Genomic DNA, 13,687 nt, shown 5'->3' with positions numbered 1-13,687 from the left:
CCCAAATTTCGGATTATTTTCGACTGACTTATATACCCTCTGTCAAATTTTAAAATTGTGTTATCTAAACTTTTCCCAAGTATCAGCATTAGTTCATCAATTGTGAATTTGGTGGCTATTTTATTGAATTTGTTATAAGGAGCTATAAATAATGAGTTTTAAGGTAATTTTATTACGTTTATGGTTGCTTTAATGACAATTTTATGGTTGTCAAGAGCATATCCCAATTTTATGCTATATGTATGTCAATTGATATATGATGTATGATTGTGTATTGTACTCATATAGTCCTGTAGAGAAGAAAAAAAACATCACGATCTACATCGTATGACATAGATAAATCAAAGATAAAATAAAAAAGAATAAACATGTTTAGTGAATGTAACCATGAAAAGCATAGAACTCGGTATGATTGTAATAAGAATTAAGAACTAACCGAAAAACTATATAGAGAAGGAAGAGAGGGAGGGAGGGAGAGAGAAGAAGAAGAATTTTTTTTTTTTGAAATAAGAAGATCTACTTCATTCATAAAGTCCAATGCGAGTTAGCAGTACGCATTGACATTGTTAAATCGATCCCAAAAAATTCAGTAGCATGATTCATGAATGCATTGTGTGCCAAGTCATGAGCCATGGTATTACATTGTCGATAACAAAACAGAAAATGTATCGAATCAAATCATAATTAAATACGATGATGAATGTCAAGTATAATCGATCGAGCTTCCCAAGGAATCGTGTCGCCCGTTCCATTAATTGCGTCAACTATTTGTTTGCAATCGCCTCCGACGATACAGTTTTGAATACCCATTTGATGTGCAAATTCGACTCCCATGTAAAATGCCAAGTCTCAGCAATTATTACTGAAACTTCTCCAAGTTGTTTCGAACAACCTCTTATTATATCACCATTTCAAATTCTGGCTACCGACGCATATTATCCCTCATTGTCAAAGTGTCATAAAGATCTAATCTGGATTTCCATTTCACATTGGACCTGTAGTAACTAATATTTTCTAATTTTAACAAGTCAAAATTGAATTATTATCCCTCCTTGTACTCTCTAAATTAAAAATGAAATTGACCTCTTAACATATGCTCTTCTTGAAAAAACCCTATCATGCAGAAGTATGAAAAATTTGTTGTTCCATATGACCACTCAAAAGTTAACCACCCACCATTAACCCAAGTCTATAGTCCCCCACACCCCATTGTTACCTAAAATGAATGCAAGTTAATGAGAGTTATTAGAAGGAAGGAATTGAAAGTGGAAAGAATGCATGCATGACTTATTAACCCCATCTGCCATCTCTTCAATTTGTAGAGAGAGAGAGAGAGAGAAGGAGAAAAGTAGTCCCCCACAGGCCACAAACACCCCCACCCACCCAACCTGCAAAGGTCTCAGTGACTGATACAATAAAACAGTAGAATATATTTTATTAGCTTTTTTTATCTTTCTCTTACTTACACCATATCCATCTCATTTCCTCTCTTCTTGTAAAGAGATAAAAAGTTGAAGACATTTACACTATTTGTGCATGTGTGAATGGAATCTAGGAAGAGAAAGTAATATAGAGAGAGAAGTGTAAGAAAGGGGTGAGGGTTTCATGGGCAAATGTTATTTGTTGAAGCATAACAGAGGTCTGGTCATGAAAGGATTGGTGGGTTTTTGTTTTCTCTTCTTTTTTTAAGGCCATCAATCTTCTCTCATATTATCCTCACCAGGTCAGTTTTTTTCCCCTTCATTTCTCTCTGTGTAGGACTACTATTTATCATATTTGATGTGATGTAAATGAGTAAACTTATCTCTTCCAAAGTTGTGAAATTCCTTCTGCTTGTTTTCATTATTGCAGTAAAATAGAGGGTTTAGGACTTGCTTGTGGTAATAACATCTATATGTGAATCAAATCTCTGTGTTTCTAAAGATATACTTCGCTACGCACAAATCAAGATACTTAACTAGTGCTATATTCTTACTTTTACCGTTTCACCTACAATATAGTGATAGAGCAAAGAAAATTTCAGACAAATTTAGAAGAGAATTTTAAATCAACGACGAAGTTAACAAATTCTTTTGTATCTACCTAAGATTCCCCTTACTAGATCATTTTCCTTTCTCCGTTCATACATTTGTAAATTATATAAATATTTTCAGAGCATGCACCTTTACAAATTATTAAATTCAAAATTTTCTTCATGAGTTGGTTTATTATTTGTCGATTTTGAAGAATGAGGTCAGAAGTGCTAAAATGGGGACTAACATCCATATTCCTTAGCATCATATTTATTATTTTGTACAAGCTGTTGTAAAATTGGGTATGAAATAAGATTTTTTTATATCTTGACATTGTACTATTTTGTGATACTAAAAGTAATTGAGGTACGTTGTGTATCTCAATCCCAGAAACTAAGATTGACTTTCAAAATGATATACTAAATTAAGATGTTAAATCTGCTTGTGTCAAGTCCATTTTGGTTGAGTGGTCACATGATGTAAACCCACAACAGAGATTAAGCTTCAAATTTTACCGTATCTAAGAAATAAAGAAAGAGCGGTACACAGATTTGTTGGTTTTCAGTCCAGAGCTTCCAAATTGATCCTCTTAAAAAGGACTCATAGAGTTTCAAAATTCGGTATCAAAACGCGTTCCAAAGTACCGTAACTCATGAAAAATTTAGTAATCTGATAAAGAAATTTTTTATTTTGCTGGAAAGATGAGACTAAGTTATATTTAGACTTCTCTATGCTTTTACATTCTTGATCAGAGACCTCGTTTTATCCATGTTGAATTACGGTCACAAATAAACAGTTCTAATATTCTAGTTTTATCCATGAATGTTTCAATACCTATCGGCATCATGAGGTGCTACATGGTTTTTTTTTTTTTTTTTTTCTGTTGAAACGGCAATATGGTTGAATTTAGGATGATATGGTTAAGATTTTGGATATCATCAAAAAAAAAAAAAAAAAGATTTTGGGTGAGATATACTGTGGTGCATGCATTTTAGTGAACAACGGAACTCCTAGTGGGACCCCTTTTGTAGGACAAGGTGGGCCCAAAATAAAACAGAAACTGTGTCACTTGTCAACATAAGTAACTTCATGACACACCCATTTCCTAACCTCCAAATTCATTCATTTCCTAATATTTTAAAACCCAACTTGGTTTTCTCTCAATCATTTTGTGTACATCTTGGCTATTTGGTTACCTTCTCACTCAGAGTATTGACCTATATATTGTTCACATAAAATTTTACCAGTGGGATAGTTTTCATTTTCAATTCAAATGCCTAGAATCTCAAGGACTATCGAGTGGTAGACTCTTCTTGATTAGTATTGTATAAAATTAATAATTAAGCCACTCTTATCACACGTTGCAAGAGGTGTAAATGAGGTTGCATATCATCGTCTAGGTCTTTGTCCTTCTTTAGGGTTTGTTGAGTTTACTGTTCGTTCCTCGAACCTTTACTATCGTATGTGTCGCTGAAAATATTTTACGTCTGCTATGGCGGTCCTGGTCAATGACGACCCGAGACCTACTTCTTATCTCAGCAGGGGTATCTGACAGGGCGACCCTCTATCCCCTTTTCTGTTTACCTTGGCCATGGAAGGCCTTAGTTGTCTTCTACTCTCCACCCAATCCAGCGAGAAGTTTATAGGCTTCCCCAAGGCTAACCTTGAGCTCAATATTACTCGTCTGTTGTTCGCTGATGAGTGCATCATCTTTGGCAAAAATTCCCTCGACAATATTCACCATCTTAAAAACGTTCTTCAGACTTTTTGCTCCTCATCAAGTCAAAATTACCAACTACTCTAAATCCAATATCGTTTTCTCTAAAAATTCTCACCCCAAATTTAAACGTATGCTCATGAGAAACCTTAAAGTCAAGAATGCTTCCCCTCGAAAAAATACTTAGGCGCCTAATTGTTCATCGAGGTTAAAAAAAAGTCTTCAGGAATCTCCTCGATCAAATCTAGAGTAAGCTTTCGAAATGGCATCACAACTTCCTCTCTCAAGCTGGCACAATGGTTATCTCCTTTGTTGCTTCGGCCGTTCCCCAATACCAGATGCGGTGTTTTGCCACCCTAAAGGCATATGCCACCACATAGCGACTTTGTAAAAGTCCTTTTGGTGGAGAAAATCCAAAGGCATATGCACCAAAGTCTGGTCGCAAATATGTCTTCCCGAGAAGTGCGGTGGTCTAGGCATTCATGACCCGCACCTGGACAACACACCGTTCTCCTCAGCAAGCTTGTTTGGAGCTTAAAACAGAACCCAATTCGATATGGATTAAATTTCTTAAAGCCAAATATTTCAAGAACTCGGCGACACCGGGCCCAGCCAAACCAGCACACTCCTAGATGTGGAAATTTATAATGAAATACTATGACCTCATCACGAACTTAACTACTTGGAAAGTACACACCGGATCTCATGTTAACATTTGGACGGATCACTGGATACCAGGAACCACTCTTCCTCAACATAATAATAATGGCTCCATCCTTACGACAGTTTCCCAGCTCATCGAAAACAACCAATGGCAGAACCTGATCCTCAAAGCCAACTTTGTCGGGACCAGCTGTAACTTATTAAAGCGATTCCGCTTTCTGATAATGGGATTGATCAAATGAAATGGACCTTAACTCCATCCGAAAAATTCATAATGAAATCCATGTATCAACACTTAAGCCTAACACATAATCCTCCGCCAACGTCCTCTCCTAACTGGTCTTTCCTTTGGTCCATGAATACCATTCCCTGTATTCATCTTTTCCTTTGGAAATGTTGTACATGGGCTCATCCTGTTCGTCAGAGAATTGGTAGTTACATAGAAAATCAATTTAAGTATCCTAATTGCGAGCAAATCGAATTGTCTGAACATGCGTTACTTCATTGTCATTTTGCAAAGAACATTTGGTTTTATTTTAACATAATATCGTCTAACACTGCATCTATCTCTGAATGGATCTCCTCTTGGCACACCAAAAAACATACACTTTGCTACCATCCTATGGTATATCAGGAAAGCCAGATGTGATCAATGCTTTCAACATACCACCACCTCTCCTAACCAAGTCATACAACAAATTATGGGATTCCCTGGGATGAATGGCGATTAAAATAAAAGAAAACATAAGAATCCATCTAAATGGCAACCTCATAATTCTCTTTTTCTAAAAATCAATTTTGATGCTTCTTTTGCAGAGACTAATGCTTGCATTGGGATTAGCCTCATCATTCATGATCATCAGACAAAATTTATCGAAGCCAAAGTTCAAACGTTGCGCGCTCGAACTAGTGAGAAAAGTGAAGCACAAATTCTAAATGGAATTCGTTGGGCAGTGGACCACCAATACAGGCATATAATTATTGAAAGTGACAATCTCAGTCTCATCTAATACTTGTAGAATTCAATGCACTCTATTCAATGACAATCGATGAATCACATGCAAAATATTAAGAAGCTATTACATAACTTTCACAACACCAGATTTGCTTACATTGGGAGAGCTCAAAACTCTCCAGCCGACAAACTAGCAAAATAGTCTAGAAGAACTAATAGCAATAAATTCTCGAAATACATTCCCAAGATAATATCTACAATGTATTGTAATAATACTCTTCCGACTTAATATTATCATCTACTTCAACAAAAAAAAGGTTAATAGACCCGACCGTAAATATAAACTATCAAACATGAATCAAACTTATCTCAACAAAAATTGAATGAAATGATTTATTGCAAGTAAACTCACAATTTGACCAATGGATGCTCGAATGATTTCGATAAAAAAAATGTAGAAACAAGGTGCTAATATTTTAAGACAGTATCTTTTTAGAACATACTCTCTTCTTCCATTGCTAACACTTTTCAAACTTATATAAGAAGATTTAGATTATATTTCTCAAACTTATCTTATAACCTTCTTCAGTAGGTAAGAGTACATCTCCCAAACTTAGCTTAAAGTGTTTAAATCCCAAACTCATCTTCAAGAGATCCTATTATGCATTTGATAAAACTGTTCGTGATCGGCGGACACGAGTTATACCTCGGTCTTAATTCATTTGGGGACATTTATGTCATATGTGGAATGCATTATATATTATTGTAAAACATAAAACAGAATTTCCGAATATCATCTATTGGCTTAATTTTTCCCTGCTGATTCTGCCTCTGATTTGTACAAAAAGTGACAGAAGCCATACCTCTGTCACCACTCCAATTTGAGTGAAAATTAAAAACTGTCAGAGATGTCAAAATGCCAAGCATATCTGACCCAAATGAAAGAGAGAGAGATAGGGAGAGTGTGTCTATTCTTAGATAGAGAGAGAAAGTAAAGGGGGGTATGAAGCACTAGAATTGTGGCTTTGACCTGTTGTGGCAATGTATTTACAAAGGTCCAAATTATCTGTTTTGTTAAATCATGTTCTCCATTGGGTGTGGCTAAGAGCACCCCGCCAAACTGTTGTAGGCATCCAGTCAAAGCACAAATTGTGAGATGTTCCTTGTGCAATCCGGGTGTGTACATCACTTTGGCCGGGAGCCTTTAACCCCTCCCTTCTCCATTTTATTTTTGGTAAATACTTTTTTTTATTTTTTTTGGTAGATACTAGATGGACAGTCTTTTTAATCAGGGGAAACATACAATTTTTTATCAAGTTAAGTACATAACTAAAATGGGTAGTTAATGACGGAAGTTTAAATATTATCCACTGATTCGTCGTGATCCCCTTTGTATATATATATATATATATATATATATATATATATATATATATATATATATATATGTATATGACTATTTTCACATCTTTTCACTTGCGACACTCTTTAGAACATATCATTTTTTTTTGTAAATACTATAGATTAATAAAGCAAAGTGTTATTAATAGAAATCTGATAGAAAAGTAGGAATAAGTAAAATAGTTCTATTACATTTCTGGGTTCTAGTCCATTTTGTCAATTTATCTGCCGGCACATTGTTCTTCCTTGGAATGTATGTGAATTTGATGTTGCGGAACTGTGAAAGTAATCTTCTTATGCTACTCATGTGTGATTTGGATTGCCATTGGATTGTTTTTCTTGCGTCTTTGAAATGATTGATTATTGTTATGTTGTCACTTTCCACTATGATATATTTGTGTCCATTAAATGTTAAGAAGAATGGTCTTTGCCTCGCTTTCTTCAGAATTTCTTGCTCTACTAGTATCCCTTTTAGTTGTAACAAATTTGAGTAAAAGATGCATCAGTATTTAACTATATCATTTTGTTATATGACTCAAGACACTTGCTAGAGTCCACTTCCAAACTAATTCACAGTAAGTAAAGACGTCTAAAATATTATGTGTAAACAATAAGAGGGGGTTGGGCAAAAGGCCCAAAATCAGCCCAACAATATGTATCAGGCCCACTGCAGATAAAGAATGAGGGGCAGGTCCAACAAGTCAGGCTGGGGGTGGAATTTCCGAAACACCCTTCTTCTTTTTGAAATTTACGAAACGACCATCGAAAAATTTCCGGGAAACTCGAAAATTTCTGACAAATAATCTGACACGCCTCCCATCAGACTGTGTACTTTCCATAAATTCACAAAATTGCGACCGAAAAATTCCCTGGAAATGTGAATTTTTTTGAAAAATAGTCTTACGCACCTGACATCAAACCTTGTACTTTCCACGAATTTACAGAATTGCCATTACAAAATTTACCAACTTGCAATTTTCTTTTTGTTTTTCCAGATTTATTTCTTATTTCTTTTTTTATTTTCTCCCACACATATTTCTCTCTCCAATCTCAACAAATTTCGTTCTTTTTTTCCAGATTTATTTCTTATCTCTTTCCAATCTCAACAAATTTCTTCATTTTTGGTAGTATTTCATTGATTTGTATAAGGAAATTTTTTTGTGTACCGGGAATTATTTAGTGTACTGGCTATTTTTTGGATATGTACTACACATTTTTGTACTGGGAATTTTCTTGTGTACCGGGAATTATTCTGTGTACAAGCCATTTGGTTATGTACTAGAAATTTTTGTAGTGGGAATTTTCTTGTGTACCGGGAATTGTTTTGTGTACTCGCCATTTGGTTATGTACTAGACATTTTTGTGCTGGGAATTTTCTTGTGCACCGGGAATTGTTCTATGTACTGGCCATTTGGTTCAGTACTGGACACTTTTGAACTGAGAATTTTCTTCTGTACCGGAAATGGTTCTGTGCACTGGCCATTTGGTTATGTACTTTGATGTTTTTAGAGATGAAGAAGATAAAATGTGAAACAAATAAGAGTGATGAAGAAGAAAAATAAGAACATAAAACTTTTAGAGAGAGAAAGACAGAAAACTTTGATGTTTTTAGAGATTGAAAGAGATGAAGAAGATAAAATGTGAAACAAAATAAGAATGATGAACACCCAAATATGAGAACATAAAACTTTTAGAGAGAGAAAGAACAGAAAATTGATGTTTTTAGAGATTGAAGGAGATGAAGAAGATAAAATGTGAAACAAAATAAGAATGATGAACATCCAAAAATAAGAACATAAAACTTTTAGAGAGAGAAAGAAAAGAAAATTTATGTTTTTAGAGATTGAAAGAGATGAAGAAGATAAAATGTGAAAAACGAAATAAGAATGATGAAGAAGATTTTTGGATGTATAAATAAGAAGAAAGAAGGAGTTGAAACAAAATATAATGGGAGGGATCCAAAAAAATTGGCTAAAAATTTCGTCAAAAAATGACGCCATTTTTTAATTTTCAAAAAATCTGAATGTTTCTCTGACATGACGTCATGTACGGGGAATTAATTGCTTCGCTGTCGTCCGTCAGATTGTCAGAAAACACAGAACTTTCCCGTGGAGGGGTAAAAGAGGGATAAATAAAATAAAAACCAGAAAAGTTTGAGCTGTCCTGACAATTTGGACTGGATTCTCATTTTTTTTTTGGGCTGGGGGTAATGCTTATTTACCCTCCATTTTTTGGGCCTCTCACTCAAAAATCCAAACAATAATTCCACATAAACCAAAGATACTCCGTGTTAAAAGTAGTAATATTTATGTCCCCTCATTTAATTACTAATTTGATTTGAAAAGTTAGCCGTTCACAATAGTATTGGAGTTAAACGCGATTAAGTCCTTTGTTTGTAGGTGATCTAGATCACCTGATGAAAGAACGAACATGCGTAAAGAATACGCGGGGACAGATATGAAAATAGTCCCACATAAACAAAGAATGTGTCATAACAAAAAATTATTATACTACCTATGTCTTTTCTATTCATCGCTAATTAATTGTGATCGAATGTATACAAACTATATTACCTTTCCTAACGAAAAAGATTAGGATTTTTTATTTAGGTGTAATTCCATTCTATTTTTTTTACGTTAAATTTATTCTATTTTGTTAACTAACACCTACTAATTGTTTTTTTTTTTTGAGATAGAGATTTTCCGTCTAGTTCTTCCAAATGGGGAAGAAAATATATACATAAAGCTCTCTCCACTTATCCAGTGGTTAGCTAGTATTATATGTTCTTTCAACAAAAAAAAAAAAAAAAAAGCTAGTATTATATGATTTGGAGAAGGGAAAAGAGAAGAGGTTGCAATAGTAATGGAGATTCTTCTGTCAGCCTTTCCTTTGATGACGTTTTCTCAATGGATTATGGTCCCACGATGAGCTCTCATGATACTTCTATGACCATATTGTCCCCCTTTGTTCTTTTATTTCCACAATTATCCATATCTTTGAAAATTCAAAGTTATCTGTTTGACAAAAACGACCAAATTACCCTTGTAGGTTTAGTTCAACTCCCTGATCATGATTATTTAGGGTAAGGGTAACTATTTTGGCCCGCGGCCCAGAACCGCTCAGGTCCGCCCGTGTCTCGAAGGTCTCTGGACATTCGGTGACTGAGTCGGTCAAAACCTTCGCAAGAAATTATTTGCAGAAGGACACAGGCTAGGGCTCTACGACATACAAACTCGAATCCATCATTTAGGGTGTTTGTTTATCCGTCCGAGAATTCCCACTCATAAATTCGAATTATTATCAACCATTAAATGTTTAATTAGGTTAAGAGGGCAATGTTAGATTAGATCGGTGTACGATGTATATAACCCTGCAAATCCCCTTTTCTTCCTCTTCTATTATTGTCTATTCTCATTCTCAACCGGGAAATCCTAGCCCTTAATTAGATACGATGCTTCAATCCCTTCTAATTTTTCTCTGAGAAGCTTCTCTCGCTCGCAGTGTTAAATCATCTTGTTGAATCATTTGTTTCTTAGACTTTTTACTTTGAGAAACCTGAAGTCCCAACTCTAAAATCGATACAGTGTGTTTTTGTCATCATCAAAGGATTTTCAAATTACTGACCTTTTATTTAGTTTATTTAATTTTGTTGTTATTGTTCACTAAGTTAATGAAACATGTAATTTATATCGTTTTTTTGCCAAATTACTATATATATATATATATATTCGGTATCCGACACGCCCGACTAGAAATCAGGCACGAACGAGCATTTTCACAAAAAAATACCGTTTGGTTTGTACAATTGTACGAGCGGACAAATCTGAGTTGCGTCCATTCCGCCCAAACCAGATGGATAGTTGTCCGCGGACTGTTCGTCTAGACCGATTCCTACCCCTAGATTTAGGTAGTGGTATTTATCGGACGAGTTTCGGCCGACCACGACAATGTCATAGTCACGTATTTGAGCCCCCTCGCCACAGCCTATCAGAATCGTGAAAGTTTTTTCCCCTACTAAACATACACCAGGGGCCGATTTAAGATTTCAAGTTACACATAACTAGCCTAAAATTATTTGTAAACGAAAATCTATGGCCATTGTATATATCATCAGATATTTGGTGAAATGTGCCATGGGCCCCACATATAATTTAAATTTTCTAACTTAAAATCTGGGGAAAAGCGATTAGGATTTGGACACTCAAGTTAGCAGAACAAGCTGACAACTCTTCCTCAGGTTTTTGTTCATGTTCTTGTTTTTATAGTTAGGATTCAGACACTCACGCAGCGTGTGACTAAGGGTACATTTGCTACATGTGAAAATCAAGTAGGAAAATCGATTTACTTACGAAAATTGATTTTTTGTTATTTGGTTCGACCAAAAAGTGTGAAAACCACTTTCTTCTAGGAAAAATAAGTAGGAAAAAAGCGAGAAAAATTTTACCATAAGAAAAAGTGGTAAAATCATTTTCCCACAAGAAAAAGTGGTAAAATCATTTCCCCACTCGCAATCTCAAAGTGCATTCTCTCTATTCCTGTATCTATCGCTCTTTCTCTTTCTCTCTCTCCCGAAACAATTTTATTATTATACCTCCTAATTTTCTTCACACTAAAAGTTTTTGTCGTCATTCCAAATTGAATTTACAGATTAGAGAACAACATAAGAAATTTAAGAATTCTCCTCCACTAATTACTTACTCAGAAAAACAATGGGAAACGCATGTGTGTACAAATCTTGAATCTAAAGAGAGAAAGTATATCAGTTTGCTCCAAATAAATTTTACCTCTGAAATTAAAGAGGATTCGGACCACTCACAAATTGAACTAGCAAATAAAAGAGAACAACAAAGGTGTGACATACTATTTGGACTCACCGACCAACTTCAACTCGGCCAACCAAGTGGACCCGGTCCATGAAGATCTTTAATGTATATTTTTGTTCAACAACTATTTTAGTTTAGCAACTGTATCTCTTCATTTAGGAAACCCTAATTCACCTTGTATCCTATAAGTAGACATCTATGTAACTTACAAGAATGTAACAGAGAGAATTAATCTAATATCAATTATTTCTCACAACCCTCTCTCTCTACGTCGCACGACTTTGCTCTCTCCCTCTCTCTCTGTCTCACGACTTTTCTCTCGCCCTCGCTTTCTCTCTCGGTCTCCATCATCTCTCTTCTCTTTATTTATTAAGAGGTTCATCCCTCTTCGCATGGTATAAGAGCCATTTTTTAACTAGTTATGACTTGTCACGAGTGGTTCATTCGATATTCATCATTCGGATTCCCCCACCACTATTTAATCACGCCTCTTCTCATTGGTGATAATTACTCCTCATGGTCTCGAGGTATGATCATAGCTCTTCGAGCTAAAGATAAACTAGGTTTTGTTGATGTGTCAATCTCAAAACCCACCAATCCTAATGAGTTACATCTATGGGGACGATGTAATGACTTAGTTTCGAGTTAGCTTATCAACTTTGTTGATCCCTTTTTGCGGTCTTTTATTCTCCACGATGATGATGCATCTGATGTTTGGAAAAATCTTCATGATCGTTTCTACCAAACTAATGCTCCAAAGGTATTTCAACTCAAACGAGCTATTTCATCCCTTGAGTAGGAAGGTTTGACGTACCTACGTATTTTACTAATCTCAAGGCTCTTCAGGATGAATTAAATTCTCTCATGATTACTGAACCATGTATTTGTGGACATGGTAGGTCTCTGCTTGATCGTACTAATCAAGATAGAGCAATGAAATTTTTTCAAGGTCTCCATGACCGATTTTCGGCCATTGGAAGCCAAATATTGTTGATGGACCTTTTCCTTCCATCCTTTGTATTCATTCTCTTGTTAAACAAGAAGAAGTCCAAAAGAGTTTGATCAACTCCACTACTACAACTACTAAAGATGATACTCTAGCTGTCCGTTCACAGTCTAATGATGGCAATCGCTATGACCGATTGGAGAAGCGACGTTCCAACGTCCCCAACCATATATTGCGACCACTTTAAGACTCATGGACACCACATCTCCACTTGCTACCAACTACATGGTTACCCATCTCAAACCGCCCCACGTAACCGCAACCGCCCTCGGGCAGATCAACTTGCGGTTTCGGTTATTGGCCCGAACAACTCCACCGTCCCCTTAGAGACATCCCTAACAACAGACTAATATCAGCCACCTTTGGTACTTTTGGAACAACAAAAGCTATCGGCATGCACTCCTTATACTGGCACCCCCACATCAACCTTACGGGTAAGTTTTCTTCCTCTCCGCTTCCTCTTTGGGTTATCGATTCAGGGGCAGCCAAACATATATGTTCGACTCTCACTAGTTAATCTAATTATTCAATCGCACCACCTAAGCTCTATGTTAGATTGTCTAATGTGTCCTCCATATAGGATAAATTTATTTTTCAAATAATTTCTTTTTAAAAATGTGCTTCATATTCCATCTTTTTTATTTAATCTTATTTCAGTCTTTCCAATTTCTAAATCTCTTCAATGTACCATCTTATTTGACTCTGATCATTGTGTCTTTCAGGACCGATTAATGAGGAAGACGGTCGGGCATGGTAGTCTTCATGATGATCTCTATTTCCTTCGCACGGAACGTCCAGTTTTTTTAGTTTCTAATTTAGTTAAAAAAAGTCTGAGTAATGTTTCGTACGATGTTTGATATTGGCGTCTAGGCCTCCCATCTTTATCTCGTTTTAAATATTTTATTTCTAAACTTCCTTGTATGAACTCTATTTTATTTAATAATAATAAAATACCGTGAGATGTTTGTCTTCGTTCTAAGCAATCACGTTTGTCTTTTCCATCTCGTATTTCTTCTTCCTCTTCACACGCACAAGAATTCACCTAACTAATTAATTACTTGCGAAGAAAGACACAAACAAACATGTATGTAGATCTAGAATCCAGAGACA

At 35.5% G+C, this 13,687-nt stretch overlaps 1 long non-coding RNA gene across 1 annotated transcript; it reads left to right on the top strand.

Moving 5' to 3' along the window:
• Positions 1–1,326: 1,326 nt before the first annotated feature.
• LOC147539334 (uncharacterized) lies at positions 1,327–13,560 on the top strand. The gene is made up of 2 exons (XR_015226377.1): positions 1,327–1,723; positions 13,300–13,560. It is a non-coding gene; the product is annotated as an uncharacterized LOC147539334 (long non-coding RNA).
• Positions 13,561–13,687: the final 127 nt, after the last annotated feature.

This window comes from Eschscholzia californica, unplaced genomic scaffold, assembly GCF_041429995.1.
Source record: "Eschscholzia californica isolate CP2 unplaced genomic scaffold, dmEscCali1.0.p SCAF_5, whole genome shotgun sequence".
Taxonomy (NCBI): Eukaryota; Viridiplantae; Streptophyta; class Magnoliopsida; order Ranunculales; family Papaveraceae; genus Eschscholzia; species Eschscholzia californica.
The sequence above is the reverse complement of the archived record's forward strand: the minus strand, read 5'-3'. Positions and strand labels throughout refer to the sequence as shown.